At 37.0% G+C, this 20,204-nt stretch overlaps 1 long non-coding RNA gene and 1 pseudogene across 1 annotated transcript in view; one reads left to right on the forward strand and one right to left on the reverse strand.

Annotated features, from left to right (window-relative positions):
• LOC134759294 (uncharacterized) overlaps positions 1-20,204 on the reverse strand; it is a 1,134,411-nt gene that overhangs the window by 954,130 nt on the left and 160,077 nt on the right. The gene's annotated exons all lie outside the window — the stretch shown is intronic.
• The window catches only part of LOC115936239 (NADH-ubiquinone oxidoreductase chain 5-like), an 84,873-nt pseudogene continuing 67,816 nt past the window's right edge, over positions 3,148-20,204 (forward strand).

A 20,204-nucleotide genomic window follows, 5' to 3' on the forward strand; every position in this document is an offset into this window, starting at 1 on the left:
TTACACAGTATCAGGTGGTTATTTATAGCAATGCGAGAACAGACTTATACATTGAATGTGATGGCTACTGACCCAGCTATCACTTTAGCCCATGAGGCAATCCCATGGTGGAATAGTCAGCTAGATAGAACTGTCATTTTATTCTAGAGTAGAGCTGCCGTAACATTTTGTACTGCATACATAAAATATTTTACATTGTGAAAGAGAAATAAGTGAGGTTATTTGTCTGTTTGTTTGAGCCACTCTTATTTTTACAACGCATAAGCAAGCCCATAGTATATTCTCACAAATTATTTATTGAGTCCAATTAATGTTGAGTTATTCTTATCCATACATCTTTAGTAATTCACCTTACCTGAAAGTGTTTGAAAATATAATTGATTTGATTTGCAATAGTCCTTTAGAAGAATATAGCAAGGGAAGCATAGTACAAGAAGGAATCATAATCTTAGAATTAATCAAAACAAAAACACTATTTTCTACTCGGTGAGCAACAGCATGTCATGGAGATAGACAATAGGAAGTTCACTCAGTTTTATACTTTGCCCCCAAGGAACACATAGTCGATTGGGGGACAAAGATGTAGCAGACAGACACAAAACTATCTGTGAGATTTTCCTAGTTTGTGTATACAGATTAAGTATACTGGGATAAAGAAAAGAAAAACAAAATTTGGGCCAGAAAAACCAATGACAAATCTTTGGCATTGAGGCAGAGGTCTCATTTTCCAAGAACTTTCTGATGACCATGGGCATAGTGCTGGCCCTACCTATGGTGGTTGGTCTGTCAGGAGACCCTGTGAGTCATTGTCCCCAGCTATGGGACTTAGGATTTTGAATCTTGCTGGAGGAAAGAGCTCATTAGAGAGGGGGAGCAAGTCAAGGTGAAATTCGTGTCCAGCTGAATCCAGGGGAAATTCATAAAGGCAGGAGGCATCATGAGGAGAGACTGATATCCCACTTGCAGCATCACTTGAAGGTGAAACTGCTGAATTCTAGAAGACATGATTTTGACAAGTAAGTTAATGATGGAAGGGCTGAAAAGAAAGAATAATAAAATACCTGTAGCCTGGTCATGGTGACGCACACCTGTAATCCCAATACATTGGGAGGCTGAGGCAGGTGGATCACTTGAATGCAGGAGTTTGAGACCAGCCTGGACAACATGGTAAAACCCTGTCTCTACAAAAAATACCAAAATTTGCCAGGTGTAGTGGTGCATGCCTGTAGTCCCAGCTACTCAGGAAGCTGAGGTGGGAGGTTAGTTTGAGCCTTAGAGGCGGAGGTTGCAGTGAGCTGAGTTTGCACTATTGCACTCCAGCCTGGACAACAGAGTGAGATCCCAATCTCAAGAAAAAAATAAAAAAACAAAAAATCTGTGGACCAAATGCAGGATTTTACCACATGAATGCAACAAGTGGTGAAAATAATATAAATGTCCTGTCAAATGAAGTGGAAGGAAACGGTAAATCCTTCAAATTTGTTCATAAAGTGAGAAGTGTCCTGACTGAAAGAGCTGAGCTTAGTCTCTATTTGGAAAGGTCAGACATTAGGAAAGGAATATGGACCCTGATGGTTCCTAAATCCCCATTTGCCACCTCCTGGAGTGGAAAACATTTTCTGAGGCTGAAATGGGATTACAGGTGTGAAGGGGAGAAGGGTCCCTGATAAGGAAGAAGCACTGGAAAATAACATCTAAGGTTGGGATATCAGCAGAAAGGTGAGGGAGATGGAGCAGATGGAGTAGGCATAATTGAAAGTGAAGGAGGTCTGTCAGGGAAGAAGATGTGGCCTCAATCAATCCAGCAAGGTGAGGAGAACAGGAGAGTAAAAGAAATAAAAGAAGGGTATTCTAAAATGTCAAAAGAGTCAGTGGGGCCAAAGAATTTGGCCAAGCACATTCAATGGGTTTGACAGAGATTAGGATCCCAAGAGAGAGTCATGAATTCCTGGACATAGGGAACTTCAGACCATTTAGAAGAGTTGCAACAGGAAGAGACACACTGCAGAACAGTGTTGGGGGCAAAGGGCCCACCAGGAGGCCAGGATTGATGATCCGAAAGTTTATAAAGTGGCCATGCTGTATTCCACAAGAAAATCAGAAATTTCTTTTTGAGAGCCTGAAAGTCAAATTTATCCCAAAGTTTTAGAATGCTGCTGAGGGACAAGTCTGAGGGAATGGAAGGGCTTTGTCCCATGGTGGGACTAAGGAAGAACATCTGCTGGGAACACAAACCTTATTTCTCTTAGGGCATCCCAGCAAGGAAAGGGGATTTCACTTATGTCCTCTGAGGGACTCTGAGATCCACTTTCCAAAGGGGCATCCCACCTACCAGAATTAGGCCTTACTGCTGGATGAACACTGGGTGATCAACCCCAGGCAGCCCAGGTACGAATTACGCTGGGTGCTCGGTCCAGGTACAAGGGGAAAAGGTTGAGGGAAGACTCACCATCCTGGTGCTGTTAGGGATCATCTGGCTTAAAACATCAGGCGATCCACTGGGCCCCTGGTGCACACCTGTAATCCCAGCACTTTGGGAGGCTGAGGCGGGCCAATCTCCTGAGGTCAGGAGTTTGAGACCAGTCTGGCCAACAGGGTGAAAACCTGGTCTTTGCTGAAAATACAAATATTAGCTGGGCATGGTGGCACGGGCCTGTAGTCCCAGCTATTTGGGAAGCTGAGGCAGGAGTATCGCTTGAACCCAGGAGGCAGTTGTTGCAGTGAGCCAAGATTGAGCCATTGCACTCTAACCTGGGTGACAGAGCGAGACTCCATCTCAAAAACAAACAAACAAACAAACAAACAAACAGAAATCAGGTGATACTGCCAGGAGCAGGAAGGCTGCCTGCCTTCACAGGAAATTTTTAGAGTGAGAAAGAGGGAGCCTGAAGTCTCCAAACCATGTGTGGGTTTACACTGGTCTAGCTGCCTCTGCCAAGTATGCCACACATAGGGATTGGGGACTTTTGACCAGAAAGGATAGGAGAGAGTCTTCCTCCCTTCCGGGCAAGGCTGCCAAACCTGTTCACCCTTTGGCCTTTAAGCTGCACCAGGCAGTGGCCCTGGCAAATTGCCATCAGTTGCCAGAGGGATACTAGAGACTGTCTGCCGGAAGACTGGAAGGAAAGTAAACTAAACTTTCACCTGATGTGGTGGTGGCAGTTAGATCTCTTTCCACCAGGACCTTCTGATTCTCCGGAGAGTAGGCCCTGCCAGGGACCATTGGTTGTGTCTGGGCTTGGACGTTATCACAGAGATGTTGGAGTTGGAGGAGAGGAAAGCGGGAGAGTAGAGAAGAGGTTTCCTGTACAGACCATCAAAATGTGGGTGCAGCTGGCTGGGTATGATGTTGTAGAAGGTAAAAGAATTTACCAAGACAATCATGAGTGAAGAAAGGCAGGGATTAGAGAAAGTATAAATACTCATTGAAAGAGGGCAATGGGCAGTACAGCAGAGAGAAGGCTGTTTGCCCAGAGACAGGGACTGAAGGGAAGTTTTATAGGGTTGTCCTGGAGAGGCTACATGCAAATTGGTCATGCTGCTTGGGCTACACTTGGAATGAGGTATTTGAGAATAAGATGTTGTACAAACAGGTTATTTGTGGTAAGCTGTTTCTCAGAACAATTGTTCTACCCCACCCTGTGGTCCCCTCCTGGTTGTTGCTTACTTATCTTATCAGGACTCTGCCTTTGGATTTGGGTCTTTTTCTTAATCAAGAGAACATTGTGTGGAGGGAACGTTGGATAAGGAAAATGCAAGACACAGCATGGAGATCACTAATGTGGAGCAAATACGCAAACAACTGTTTTTCTTTATGTAGATGCTTTTCGATAGAACATGGTGATCTTTAGCACATACAGAGTCAAAGTGATTTTTAATATAACACTCAGGTGTCTATCATCAACCGTTTTAATATTCTATAAAGCCTATTTGTCATCTCTACGTAGAGTATTCTAGAGTAGTAAAAGAGCAAAGTAAAGTTTTTGATAAAAGTAAACAAAGCTCCCAAGCTAGACATAAAGAAGGCACGTTTAAGGAATATGACTAGACATACACAGGGGATATATTCTAGATAAGTATGTAATGACACTGGCTCTCTGGTTTGGGGTGTTATGTCCTTGGAATCTATGAAGCAATCCTGGAAAAACCTTTAATTTCTCAGATTTGACCATGAACACTTTCATCTTGTCTCTAAGGATTGTTAATAACCTCCTATTGACCCCCAAGGAACTGGGTGCTTATAATCTAGATGTAAAAACACATATAATATCTCTAATAAATTATAATAGAACTATAAAGAAATATATTCAAAACAGTGTGAATTAAAATAAAAAAAAAAAAGAGGACCACTGAATCTATCTGGATGCCGAGTTGTTAAGAGAAGTCAAAAACTGAGTGATTGGGCCTTGAAGAAAAAGTATCCCATAAAACAAAAAGGCATTCTAAGAAGAAGAAACTGTGGAAAAGACACACACTCTTGAAAGTGTTTGGTATTTTTAAATATCAGGAAAGCAATTTCAGGTGGCCAAAGACTAGGTCATACACAATAGGATGAAGAATAGAATTAGAAAAAAATGGGAATGGTTTTTTGCCCAAACTTGCTCTCAATATAGAATTAGGCTCTTTGATCTACAGCTGACAATGCTTTGCTTTGAAAGTTTTAGGGACAAAACACTCCACCTTGCTACTTTGTGGGAATGTCTGTGCCATTTTTTAATAATTCAATTCACTATATGATAATAATTATTACCACTAATACTGAACTTACATGAACCTACATATAGCTTGGTAGAGTGCAAATGTTTTGACTTTGGTGCTAAATAATTCTGGTTAACATCTCAATTCTACTACTTTTGAGCTATATATTCCCTTTCCAGCTGCTTAACATCCCAGGACCTATTACATCCACTATTACATAAAAAAGATGTATAATTATATTGACCTATAGTGCTGCATCTATCTATGTTACATAAGATGATATACGTAAAGAACCCAGAACATAGTAGGTTCTTCATAACAGTTGGTTTCTCCTTGTTCACCTTTTCTTTTTCAAGTCTTTTTGTAAATCTCTGGATTAGCTGCCACTATTACTACTTCATCTTTCTTTTAAATTCACCACACAGTCACCAACACAAGGCTGATAGTATGCAAATGAATTTTCTTGGAGCTTCTGCATAGGGTTGTAAGAAATTTAAATAAAGGCATCTTGTCATAGCCACTGTTATCCAGACAATTAACCGATCAAGCCTCTGGCTCAGCTGGTGGCCATGCTTTTGGATAATTATTTTGTTCATTGGCACTGTTTTTAATAGCTTGTTACAGGCTACAAGGATAATACATCTCAATAAATTTAAATGAAATACTTTATGAGAAGACCAATAAATAGACAGCAGCATGCTGGTTCAAAATGTTAATTAATATATTATTGACTCACTCAGCAAGGGTTTGGCTTTTTGTCCTAAAGATACTATCTATCTGAATTCTGCTTGGAGTCCTAAGCATTTAATTAATTCCTTACATTTGCTATAGAAATAATACAGGTTTAAAAGCACAAATTTTATATTATTATAAGTGAAAGGGCACTGATTTGCAATATTAAGCTTTATACTTATTGCCACACTTTGTAGACTGGTGGCATAATGTAGGTTTTAATTTAAAAAATTATATTCAATAATTATTAAAGTCGAGCTTGTATTTCTGCTCAAGACCAATTTGTTTTTTCAGATACAAATTAAACTTTGTCTCTGTTATAAAACGTTTCCTTAAGCCTCCTCAACTCCTGCCAGGTCAAAGCCCGCACTCATCCTCCTTGGTTACCTCCACCCTACACCATTCATATCTCTCTCACAGTACCTATACTATTGTTTTTGTTTATATATTTCAGTTTACACCTTTGTCAACTACTACTAGACCCTGAAATCCATAAGGAAAGAATAGTTTTAAATTTGTTTCTTTATTTCTAACACTTAGAACAAGTCTGACAAAGTAGGCATCTGTATTTCACAGAAATTTCACATTTTTATATTTTCAAGTCAACTAGTAATAATTCTTGATGCCTGCTCCACTATAAAACACTGCTTGATAATAGAGTTGCCAGATTAAATATAAAGAAGAGTCAAATTTGAATGTCAGATCAACAAACAATAATTGTTGAGTATAAGGATGTACCAAACATTGCTTTCAAATGTAAGTGGACCGTTCTATATTTTATTTACTACATTTGTCAAACCTATCTAGAGGCAAAGAGAATCTGTATGATTCAAGTGAGGGAAAACTTTCACATAAACTTTAATTACATATTAGCTCAATTTAACCAAAGAGAAATCTCCATATTTCAGATGGGATTTCCTAAATCCCTCTGCAATCAGAGGGAATGCTAAACATTGCTTTGCTCAGAAAAATCTCTCCTAGTGTACCACTTAACAGAAACTATACACATGTAAAATTTAGAATATATCTCTAATCTGTCTGATGTATAATGACTTCAATATTCTTGTTCTAAATTTGATCAAACAGACAAAAACTAAAGTGAAAATTGTGATGTGTTTATCTCCCTCTTTCATAAATCAAAATTGCAAGCTTCTTTTTGTTCTACCCAACTTTCCTTTTCTCCTTCCATGTTTCCTTTACTAAAAATTACTACTGCTAATAACAAGTTAAATTTTCACAAATACTTAGAAAAACACACAATACACTTTAAAAATAATTTTATAACAACCACATAGCTATAATTAATAATAGTTCATATATTCAAATGGATTATATTATTCAAACTGGCATTTGCTTTTTAGTATTTTTAGAGATGGTTACTCAAACATCCCAAAAATCATCTTTGAAAGAGATCTCACTTTAGGAGCCAGAAACTTTCATTTCAGAGAAGAACAATTATTAAAAAGTTTTCTTATTAATAATACGCAGACTGCTGCCTTCCTATAATTTCTATGAATTATACTTAATTATGATTTTTAGAACTATCAAGTGTGATTAGATGTTTCTCCCCACATGAGGTCATTTCAGATAGCTCAAGGTATTTATTTTTTTTTACCCACATATCCTAAAATACACTTCCCTATAGCCCAAAGAGCTCTCTTCCTCTTCTTCTAATATAGCTGGAGTTTAGAGACACTGTTTCATCTGAATGTCCATAAGGTTATCAGCTCCGTGAGGAACAGACCCCATGTTGGCATCATTTTATCTCAAATATCTAGTAGAATATCTGACATATTTTAGAGGCTCAGTAAATATTTGTAACATAAATGAATAAATGTCTGCCTCCCTTGTCTTAAACCCATAAAAATGGGAAAAAAAAACTCCATGAGCTCCTGAGTGACCTGATCAGTTTTAAATATAATTTACTCATTTACTCACTCATTTAACAAATATTTTTGAGTGCTTAAACTAGGATTCCAGGACACATTCTCTGTCCTGCTGAATATAGTGATGAATAAGAGAGACAAGGCTCCTGCCTCAAAGAGACAACATCTCCCATCATTTTGTCATTATGGTTCTCTTAATGGAGTCAAAATTTATAGATATCTATTAATCCTACTTTATTCCTCAAGTCAACCAAATCCATAACTATTTTTCTTGCCATAGCTATTTTTTTTTTGAAACTTGCTCTGTTGCCTAAGCTGGACTACAGTGGTGTGATCATAGCTCACAAGTGATCCTCCTGCCTCAGCCTCCCAAGACTATAGGAGCAAACCACCACACCTAGCTAATGTGCTATTGCTGTTAATCCAGGACTCCACACTCCTCACCCAACTACTTTTTTCTAATTTATTAGCTTTTTAAAAACTAAAATACTTTGTTTTGCTTTTATGCCTACAGAATATATAAATTTTAAATTTTTTTCTGAAATCTTGCCCATAAAATTTGGAGTTTGAACATTTTAGCCATATCTATTATTTCTTAGTAAATATCATCTTTGTCCTCTACATTCTTCCACTGAGCTGAAGAAGAACCAAAATCAAAGAGAAGAAAAAACATAGTATATCCTCTCTCTTTTCCCTTTTCTTCCTGTGTTCTCTCTCTTCATCTGAAGCTTCCATTCTCAGACATTTCTTTCGTGTTTTTTTTTCTGGCTTTTCTTTACACTACAGCATCATGTTACACCTGAAAGCTTAAGTTAGACAAATGTGAATTCAAATTCAGTCTCAGACTCTCCCTGGGCATGTAACACTGAAGGTTGTATAATCTCTGTAGGTCTCTGTTTCTTCATATATATAAAACAGAGGATATTAATAAATATTAACAAATGTTAACAAATGTTATATGAAGGTTCATTAACAAATGTTACATGAAGGTTCACTGAAATCTAGTATAGTATATGCCTGCCAGGGTTTCTAGCATTTAGTAGGCATTACGTATCTGCTAGGACTTTCTGTCTTCCTAAATTCTTTCTCTGTTACCCCTCTCTACAATCACCTGATTTCAACTAATTATCAAGTAGAATTTATTCATAGTGGGAGGTTTTATTCAAGTAGATCTTCTCATAAGATGCCTTCCCTGATCCTCTTCCATCATAGCTGAAGTTTTATGATTTCTAGAAAATTGGAGTAAAATGTTAATCATGTTCAATTGTGTCTAGAACAGAGCCTTTTGAGAGAGTTCAATTAAACCTTGTTCGTTCATGGTATACAAGGTTTGTATTTGTACATAATTGAGTTTGAGATATAGTTTCAACATTTATTCACCACCCAAGTGGAGTGAGCTTTTAAGTCTCTCTTCATTTTAGTTATTTTTCATATTGAAGACTTGACGACGTCAACCTTGCAAACTTAAATGAGAAGCCATGTGCAAAGTGTTTGACAGGTTTCTTGACCATCATAAGTGCTTCATAAATGTCATTTTCTTCCTTAATCGTGTATTATCCAGTCATTTTAGTGCTTTTCTTCATCCAAGGCAAAGTTCAAATTTCCTCAGTCTCTCAAACAACACCCTGAATTCCTCCAGTGATAGTCATTGTCCATACCTCACGATTTTGTTGTTTGACCTGTTCTTCTTCCTCACCTTCACTCCTTAGTTTTGGCAGTAGACTCTTTTTATTTTATTTTATTTTTTTCTTTTTCTGAGATGGCCTCTTGCTCTGTCACCCAGGCTGGAGTGCAATGGCATGGTCTCAGCTCACTGCAACCTCTGGCTCCTGGGTTCAAGCAATTCTCCTGCCTCAGCCTCCTGAGTAGCTGGGATTACAGGTGTGAGCCACCACACCTGGCTAATTTTTTTTGTATTTTTAGTAGAGATGGGGTTTCACCCTGTTGGCCAGGCTGGTCTCGAACTCCTGACCTCGTGATCTGCCCACCTCGGCCTCCCAAAGTGCTGGGATTACAGGCATGAGCCACCACGCCTGGCCAGCAATAGACTCTTTAGTTTTCTCTAGTTGTTCCATGCACATGAATATTCCCCAGAAGATACTAAGCAGACACTATAAGGCAGCATGACACCCAGCAATGCTTGCTGCCCTTCCATGGTGTAGTTACTGTGGGGAAGTGGCTCCTTAAACATGGGCTATGTTTCCTAGCACTCTATATTCTAAATTGGGGCTATATGAGTCGTTCTAGCCAATAAAATATGACTAGAATTAAGTCTTGTCACTTCTGGCCAAAATGTTTAAAAAGCAAGTTTGCTTTTGCTGTGAAATCTTTCCTTATCTTCTGGCTGAATAGAGAGGGCTCCTAGCATCTACAAGAGAGTGGGATCATGAAGACACTAGGGTCCCTGAGTGTATACTGACTAGGCACAATGCATCAGACAGTGACATTAGTGAAAATTAAACTTATATTGTTTTAAGCCACTAACAATTTAGAAGTTTCTGTTTGTGCAGCTAGAATTACTTTTATTAATGCTGATGCCATTCCCCTTTCTTATTATGAACACATGGTAGATGCCCCAGAGATACTGCATGACTTTCCATCCTGTTCTGGAACATGTGGTTTTCTCTATACACTAGAGCCATAATTTCACAATAGGAAGATAATCTGACAACTACCTCATGTTCTCCTCCTGCTGTGAACTCACCCATCTAAAGACACTGGAAAATTTTCAACAAATTTGCTTTGTGTGTACTTGTCCCAGCCACAATATTAGATTTTCTTCCAAGTTTTTTCCCTATACCTCATACCTCAACATAGCACTTCATTGATTATGGCCCTATGTCTGCAGAAGAGTATGAAAAGAAATCAGCTGGATGAATGAAAGGAGTTTCAAAATGTGTTCCAAGCATCCACTTATTCTGGAGTAACTCTTGGCTGCCTGGCAGCTGCCATATAAAGGTAGAAGCCTGAGACTTTGTATCAGAAGGCCTAAGTTTGATTCCTATATCTTTCACTTCAATCTGTGGGTCCTGGCACAAGTCACTAAGCTTCTGAGATTCAGTTGTATATTGAATAAATGTGGATTACTCATACCCCTTATGGTTATTAAAATAATTAAAAAGAATAATTTCTCTATGAATCCTAGCAAATAATAATTTTCCAATGCATCTTAACCCCTTTTTCCTTCTTATGGTTATTGAGGAATGAAATGAGAGTACATAGTATGAATGATTAGAGTAACAGGCACGCGGAATCCACTGAAATGCTTACTTCCTTCCTCTTCGTACCTAAAAGGTATCGATATAGAGAAAACAGGTGTTGGGATTTATTCAACACATATTTGGAAATTTCCAGAGACCACGTTTTGAATCCAATAATCAGGAGACAACAGAAATGTTTCATAGAATTTAGCCCCAGAGTAAACATCAAAATGCATTGTAAAGCACAATTTGAGCTACTTATTTTTCCCCAAAAATCATCACCTTATAATGCCATGTCAATTTAAAAAATATATATATAATTACTGTTTGGAAAAAATCTCATGATTAAGTCAGTAGGCTAAAATTATTTTTTAAATGAGGTTTTTCCAACCTCATTTAGTAATCACATTCTTTTAACACTAAAGGACAAAAACTAGTAATTTTGTGTCTAGCTTCCATATACAAGTTAAATTAATTAAGTTCATGTCTTATAATTACACACAGTTGATTTGCTTGTTGCCTATACTACACAATATGCTGAAAAGATTTAGAGGAAGCTGCCATGGTTAATTCTATTATTCTAATATATTAGATTCCAGAAATATCAATAGATTGTTGATAACTATTAATTATGCACTGATTTCATAGAAATTCTTAAAATTTTTATAGTGAGAAGCCTCTTCTCTCAAAAACACTAAGTAACCATAATCTCTGATTATCTTTTTTTTTCTACTTGGAGAGGGAAAAAAAAATAATAGGCATTGATATCACAATAAAGGGAGGTTTCGTTAGTAGAATATTTTCTTTGTGCAAAGTATTCTGTTTACACGCAGAAAAATTATTTAAAGATTTTCCCATTGGGTTTATCAAGACTATTGATTTCCATTTTGAATTTAAAAATGGCAATAATAGCTGCATGCATTTTAACTTCATTGACAAAAAGTAACACGTTTCCTTGAACCCAGGTAAAGAAGACAATCATTTAAAGGTAAGTAAAATATCTTAATGAAAGCATTATAAAAATTTGAATAGCTTTCTTTCCACAAAACTTAAAAGAGCTATCTTGTCTCTGTATTCTATGAAATGAGTAATGCTACTACAAACACTTGGTTGGTTTTGTTGCCCTTAAATACAAAATGAAAAATGAAACTTTCATTGTCCTCTTCTGAGTTTTCCCACGTCCTCAACTATAAAGTGAGGTTCTACCTCAAAGTAAGCTTTAATGATCCAATGAGACAATGTTATCTTTTTAACTTTAACACTGGAAACATACAGAATCTACTATGATCAACATCATCATATAATACATGTGTACCCATATGTTAGACTCAATATTTTAAAATTATAAACTCAGAATTCCCCTTGATCTCTTTCAGAAATTCCTCATATATGATCATTAATAAGTAATTCCTTTAAGAATAGAAATTTGTTAATCATATTGTAAGAAGTCATATTTTTAGTCCAGTTTAGAAATGAAACTGCTCATCATTCACTAAGTGAAAATAAATACTTAGCGTAAGAAGTTGTTTTATGCTTTATAAAGTGGTTTTATTTAAAATATTTCACTTTATTCTAAAAATAGCAATGTAAATTTATTATTATTACTAATTCCACTTTATTGATGAAGAATTAAATATCAAAGATAATTGACTAGTTCAAATATACAGAAATAATAGATGGCATTGCCAAGGCTTCAACCTAAGTTGCCTGACTCCAAGACTCCAAAGTCCATGTGTGAACACTACTACGGGGAGTAGAAAAAGTCCCAACACTACTGAGTTTCTAAAATGCTCTGTCTTACAAATGTCCTAATGTCTGGCCCATGTATAAGTGGATCAAGAAGAAAATTAGACATAAGGCAGGCTGAATCATCTCCTTGAAGTGGCTTCAGGTATGCTTTGTCAGATGGGTTAGTGCTAATGTAATGTAAGGTGGTGAAGAGTCCCAAGGAATTATATCCTAGGTATACACAGGTCTAATTTGGTTATCCATCTGGCAAATATTTGAGAATCTGTGGACAAAGACCTAGGGACGACAATTTTAAACAGAAACTGCTGTTACCTTCAAACTATTTGCAATCTTGTGAAAAAATAGACAAACAAAGTGGATAATTAACTTTGATCATAAAGTTCCAGAGAATGGAAATAGAGACAAGGCCACAACCTGGCTGTTATCAAAAACAACCAAATGACACAGGGCTAGGGCGAACCCTGAGGGACCAATAAAATGATTACAAGTAGGACTGGTTGACCAAGGCCATTTTGGGGTGGCAGATTTTCTAGGAAATACTTTTCTCTTAAAAAGACAAACAAAGACAAAAACAGGCAAATTAAATGTTAAACACACATACATTCACCCACACATGTGCATGCGTGGCTACCCGTCTTTACCCTTACTATATCTGCTAAACAGTTTGCACTCTAAAAAATATCCTGAGTCATGAACATGTGCAGCACTTTCCAAGTAAATAAAAATAACAATTGAATAGCAATAACTACAACAATAAAACTGGTCCCTGGTTTATATACCCCTCACGCACAGCACGTGCACACAGGAAAGATGTGAAAATACAAAGCGAAAGCAAAGTGATGTTTCTTGAACATTTTCCCCTGTTAAATGGCAAATAGCTTCAGCAAGCTGCTCTCCAATACATCTTCAGGTTATTAAGGACCCCTAAGTTCCAAAAAGACTAAACGATTCTCCAAAAGTAATACAACCTTAATCTATGACTTTTAGTCATGCCACATATTAGACTGTAGAAGCTGTGTTTACTGTTTGTCCTAAAGGCACATTGAAGAAAAACACATGGTAGAAGTGCATAAACACTCATTCATTCAATCAACATTTATTAAACTCCTGCTATATACCATTCACTGTGAGAACCCTGGAGAGAAAACATACCTGGCCATTGTCTAGTGTGGTGAGGCAAACATTAATCAAAGAGTCACACATATAAATAGAAATGTAAAACATGTTATTATCAAGACATGCTAAATTGTATTATACAAGAGAAAGATCAGAGCAGCCTCCCCCAAAGAAGCAATAAATAGATTGCAATTTGAAGAAAAGTTGGAGTTGATTAGGAGGTTGGGGACGTGAGCGAGACAAAGCCAGCAAGAACGCATGTACATTCGAAAGAATTAACGAAGGACAGACAGTGTGGCCAAAGCATAGGCAGTAATAAGTAGAATAATGTGTGATGAAAAGGTTGACAGTGTAGGCAGGAGATAAACCACACAGGGCCTTGGAGGCCAAGTTAAAGATATGTTCTTTTTTCTAAGACAAATCAGAAGCCATAAAGAGCTTTATGGAAGGGGGGAAATGTGATCAGATTTACACTGGAAAGCAATTACCTTGTTTGCAAGGGACAAGAGAGTAGATATAGTTAAATCAGACAAGTATGGGAGTTTGTATTAAGATGATGATTTCAAGGACAAATGTAAGTGGCTGGATTCAAGAGATATTTTAGAAGTAAAATCTAGGAGGCAAAATTGATGTAGATCAGATATGGGGGGTGGTGAGAGAGATAGAAGTTTTGAGTGCAACTTTGAGTTTTTCGATTTTAAAATGGAATGCGATCATTGTGGCTTCTCAGAGAATAACCATACTGGAGGTAGTGGCAGAGTAGGGTGGCGGTAATCATAAGTATTATTTAGGCCATTTTCAGTTTGAGTTATTTCAGGCTTCCAAGTAAATATCTTAAGTAGATAAATAGATAGACAGATATAGAGGCTACATGCTCAGAGAAGCCGCAGATGTCTAGGTGTGTATTCATGATGGGGACCACCCTTAGTCACATTAGACAATATTTCTGCTAGTTTTGGCCTCATGGATATTACTTGTCTGACAGTCAGGACTAGGTGCATAATTTTTGAGTTTCAGTGCAAAATACAATTGCAGGGCTCTGGTTGAAGGCAGGAAATCAATCTCCCCCTCACAGTAGCCCACTTCTTCTACGTAGGGTAGACAGATGACGCCCAAGGGATTGAAACCTCCGTAGCGGGAAGTGTTCAGTACCTGGATTGGGGGAGGGTAGAAAAGGCATGATGAGACATCTGTCGAATGTGCAGGGGCATTGCCAGCCAAAGGCAGGGGTGACTGCTGCCCTGCCCAGTCCACAAAGCTGCAGAGTATGTGTCCAACTGTAAGCTTTTCCATACACGTGTCCAGACTGAAACAGGCAGTGTAGCACAATGGAAGAATGCAGACCATCCCACTCATGTGATCAAACCGGCTCCCTGGGTGGGAGCTGGCAACAGTTACAGGGCATGGGATGTGTCCCCATCCAAATTTCACTTTGAGTTGTAGCTCCCATAATCCCCATGTGTCATGGGAGGGACCTGGTGGGAGATAACTTAATCATGGGGGGTCATTACCCTCATGCTGTTCTTGTGATAGTGACTTCTCATGAGATCTGATGGTTTTACCAGGGGTTTTTCCCTGCTTTTGCTAGGCACTTCTTGCTGCTGCCATATGAAAAAGGACGTGTTTGCTTCCCCTTCAGCCATGATTGTAAGTTTCCTGATGCCTCCCCAGCCATGCTGAATTGTGAGTCCATTAAACCTTTCCTTTATAAATTACCCAGTCTTGGGTATGTCTTTATTAGCAGTGTGAGAACGGACTAACACACTGGCCCGCTGCCAATGTACTGTTCACATGCTCATGAAGCCCTGCTAACCTTGTCAATAAAGTGTTCTAAGCAACTAGTAATAGAACCACAAAGATTTTCTCTGACTGTTGAGTGTTGTGTATGTACTATGGTTTCCAAATTACTACTATTTGCTTTAATCAACTTGACTTCCAAAAGTTTAGTTGATGCTAATTTTATGGGTCATAGTTAAAAATTCTAATATATTTCTAATAATCCTTCCACTAAATCAAAGGAAGGGAACATTTATTGAGCATCTACTGTATGCCAATTATTGTTATAGGTGAGTATACAGTAAGTCACTGTATATTCACTCTGAGGTGATACGATTCTGATTAACTATTAATTTAGTGACTCTTGATGTATCCAGAAAATACACATTGAATGCCTACTACCTATTAGGTGTTATGGTAGACATTGAGGATAGATGAAGAGTAGTCTCTGCAGTATACTAGATATACAGTTAATTCTCAAAACAAATCTGCAAAGTCAGTATTTTTATATTTGTTTTTTAGATTATAGCATTTGATGCTTAGAGAAACTAAATAACTTTTCCTAGCTCTCACAATTTATAAGTGAAAGAGGTAAGACTTGAACTTGTGTCTCTATGACTCTGAGCTCTAAGCTTTTCTTCTTAGCTAATGCTATTTTTATTAAAATAAAACATAACAAACAAACAAAAAGCTCTGCCTTATGAGTGCTATAGATCTTTCTCAAAGCCATCTCTGCAACTCTGATCCAGGGTACTCTTCTATCTTAAGCTATGCCTCTAAGTGTTCATGCTCATCACATCTGATGTGGCTCATCAGTGCGGCCAGCAGGGAAAGTAGGGGATATGGGATTTCTACCACGTTTGGATTATCTTTGTGTCCTGTTGAGTGGCTACCTCAGTGGCATTTTGTTACTTGCAATTTTTGTTGTTTTTCATTGTGTTCATCTCTCAGTCAGAATTAATGCTCCTTTTCCTGATATAATTTATTATATAGATTATTTTACTTTTGAAGATTTGCTGATAAATGTCATCTGTACTTCCCCCACACCAGAATTAAAAATTGCAGGAAAGTTTGTGCAAAAGAAGGGAATGGACGTTTTTTGAGCATCCCTACCATGAAAAGGACTTTCTATTCTTATCCTATTTAATCCTCACAACTACTCTACAAATTCAGTGTTATTATTCCCATTTGATTTGAAGAAGCTCAGGCACAGAGAAAATACATAAAAATCCCAGGGCTGTTTATTTCATTAGTACATAATAAGCATCTACTTTTTGCCAGGTATAGTGTTAATCAGTGAACACAATGGCAAATAAAAGATAAAGCCCGTAAGCAACAGATGGGGCCCTGAACACAAAACTCTCTGGTGTTAAAGTGCATACTCCTTTCAGAACAGAAGGGTGAGTACTATTAATTTTTTAATTTTACCATTGCAATAGTGTGCTATTATCCACATAGTAGACGTGCCACAAAGCATGAGCTTAATGATTATTTCCCAAACTCTGATTATTAACCAAAGAGAGTATCCTTGAATTTTCAGAGGATGAGTTCAGACTAAGCTAGCATAGGCAATCTAATTGAACATCCATCTTAATGTGAGAATAATGCCAGCTGCAATTGTCCCTGGATGTCACTGGATTCAGCACTTTGCTAATGAGAGCCCTATCATCTGTTTGATGGCAGTGTGGTCTCCTTAGTTGTATTCTATTGTGTGGCCAGAGACTGTACCTCTAACCCCAGCCAGCTGTCTCTGCAATTTTTTCTGTTGATGATTAGGGAGTTTAAGCCAAATAGAATGGTTGGATTCACTTGGAATCACAGACCTTCAACACAGGAAGTTGGGTGTTCAACATAGTCTTTTGATATTATCCAGTTCAGCCTAATAATGCAGATGAAGAAACAGACAAAGGCTATGGAGATTTTTTAAAGATATGCAGCCAAGCAGTAGCACAGCCAAGGCTAGAATTTGTGTCTCTTAGCTACAGTATAATCCCAAACTGAGTATCTAACCACGAAATCTGGGGTACTATCCACTTTGCATCTATTACTGTACGATTTCATGATAATATTCCATGATTATGTAAGGATTTGTAGTTTAGAAAGCTCCTTGATTTTCATAGCCATTTTAGAATGTGGTAGGGAAGTCACTACCATCTCAATTTTATAGATATGAAAATTGAGATTAAGTGACTTCCATCTGGTTAGAAGCATCGCTAAAATGTGTGCTAGGCCCATAATATTCACCTTCCAAATGTGTACCTATTGTTTATCTTGGTAAACCACGTTTCTACTCCAGGTAATATTTTTAAACAATCTACATGATTTTAGGAGAGTATTTTGAGTCTTGTAAACTATTACTTTAGATGGTCACCATAGTATAGTTGGCAGAGAACAAGACAAGAGCTGAGAAGAGCTTGGTTATAAAACCGATTCCATCAATTATTAGCTGAATGGTCTTGGGCAAGTCACTTAACTTCTCTGAACTTCACTTTTATAATCTTTAAAATTAGAGTAGTAGTAAAATAACTGCATAAGTAGCTCACAAGAGTGTTGAGGGTTTCAAATGGGATAATCTGTTTGAACCCTGTAAACCACAGAGTGTTTTGTAAATGCTACAGGCTGAGGGATATTTAGAAATTCTCAGACATGAGAGATCTAAGTTGCTGATGGCAATTTTTAATGCTAACTTCCTCTTGGATGACGTCCATGTATCTTTCTCTCTCTGAGACTTTCTTTACTGGCTTGGACTTACTTACTTCCAAACCATTTACTATCTGACTAGAAGCAAGAAAAAAATGTGTGAGAGAGATAAAATTTAGTATTGTTTATGATGCCGTATAGTTATAATTTCTTACAAATATGAAGTATCCCTAATTGCAGAGTCACTTCAACACTGAAATGTTAACACTGTGAATATTTTAATAATGTTAAGAACACTGTTTTAAATAATGTTTTAATAATGCTTTAAATTTATTTTTTCTCAAATAGTCAACTGGGTTAAACAATGTGATATAAAAACAGGAATAATATTTTACCCTCTTACTGACATGTGCTTCGGTACAATAAAAATAATACAAGAAATAATTCATCTAACACTTATAGTTGACATACATTTATGTATGTAAACACCATCATGTGTTAAATTCCCTAGATGATATAAAAATGATCTTGGATAATATGGGCTACCATTAAGAAGCCAGTAATCTAGTGGGGGTAAAATACTTCAATTCAATTAGAAGAAGAAGACATCCATTTATTTCTCCAACCAAGAAAGGTTTGAGGAGCTGCTGTTTGTCAACAATTTATTTTGATGTCCTCATTACCCTGCACTGCTCCTGGTACATGCTGGTGCTTCAAATATTGATTAAATTGTGTGTGAAAAAAGTCAAGTGTAATAATATTTTTCTATTTTTCATAGATTAGAGGGTGGCATTTTTTATTTTTGAATTAAAAACTCCATTTACATAGTATTGATACAAAGTCCTCAGAAAAAAATTTCAGCTTCTGGGAGGAAATAGAAACAGTTTTTCCCTTAGGTTCTGGTTGTTTTTAACTAACTACAAGCATAACCCTGGAAAGAAAATAAAACATCCCAATGGGCTGCTGTTTTCCCAAAACAATTCTTAAGAATTCACCATCCCTCACTTCTTATGCCCTATAACCACTATTGCAGGTTTCTCCTGCCAAACTTGCCTGACAATAATACCACGTCAATTTAAAAATTATTAGTGTTATCTTTGAATTTTACAGTTACCATAGCAATACCTTTTTTCTCATTTATATCATTTTACATTTCAACAAAACTGAATAGAATTATTTGTTTTAAAGCCAGAGCTATAAAATTGGTTTCCATCAATATAAAAGCAGTAATCCTGTCCCTAAAATTTACAATTAGTGATAAATACAACAAAACAATGTCTATAAACATCTCCATATCTTTATCAGAATAAAGTACCCTTTTTATTTCTATCATGCTGAGGTCCACATTCTTTGATATAGTAACAGGAGAAATATAAAACTGAAAATGTTAAGAATCACTGTTCTGCAGCAATGTTATGGAACCTCTTCTGATTAGTACGTGATAACACAGATATGCTAGTCTTTAAGTCCCTAGATAAATATTTATTGAGCATCCACTATTGAACCCAAGGTAGGAAATAGAAAAAATAATACAGTTTCAATTCTACAATGTTCCTGACTCTATTAAAAGGCAAAAAGACATTCAAAATTAACTTTCATACCTTCAAATATTTGACAAGGAATAGGTATCATGAGAGTGTATGTCTACTGAATGAGCATCTCCTCTAATCTAGGCTCATACATTATCTTATGTAACATTGAAAATACCCACAGGTGATAGCATTTCCATTTTTCACTGGAACTCAGAAAGATTCAGAGAGCCTAAGAATGTTGTCTTATAGTAAGCAGCCAGTAAAGGTAAAGCAAGAATTAACTCCAATGACCAAACTCCTGCCTGCTGTCTGTTTTTTTAAATAAAAGTTTTTGGAACACAGCCACACATGTCCACTTACTTATTGTCTATAGTTGCTTTTGCATTCAAACAGCCTATTTGCAATGGTGATTATTCAGCTAAAAATGCCTAAAATATTTACTATCTGACCACATGCAAAACAAATGCTGAACTATGCTCTAGGCCTTAAACAACGAACAGAAAAATATATTTACTTATTTAACACTGTTCTGTTGTCATGTTTATGTATCAATTATTATAAATGTTCAAAATACAAAACCCTGAGTCCTTTCTTGAAGGAGCCTACAATTTATCCAACTGGAAACAGAGAGAGAGAGAGAGAGGAAGAAAGAAAGAAGGAAGGAGGGAAGGAAGGAGGGAAGGAAGGAAGGAAGGAAGGAAGGAAGGAAGGAAGGAAGGAAGGAAGGAAGGAAGGAAGGAAGGAGAAAGAAAGAAAGAAAGAAAGAAAGAAAGAAAGAAAGAAAGAAAGAAAGAAAGAAAGAAAGAAAGAAGGAAAAGAAAAGAAAAGAAAAGAAAAGAAAAAAGAGAGACAGACATCATCATCCTGTATCAGTT

The sequence above is a fragment of the Gorilla gorilla genome, chromosome 9 (assembly GCF_029281585.2).
Source record: "Gorilla gorilla gorilla isolate KB3781 chromosome 9, NHGRI_mGorGor1-v2.1_pri, whole genome shotgun sequence".
Lineage (NCBI taxonomy): Eukaryota > Metazoa > Chordata > Mammalia > Primates > Hominidae > Gorilla > Gorilla gorilla.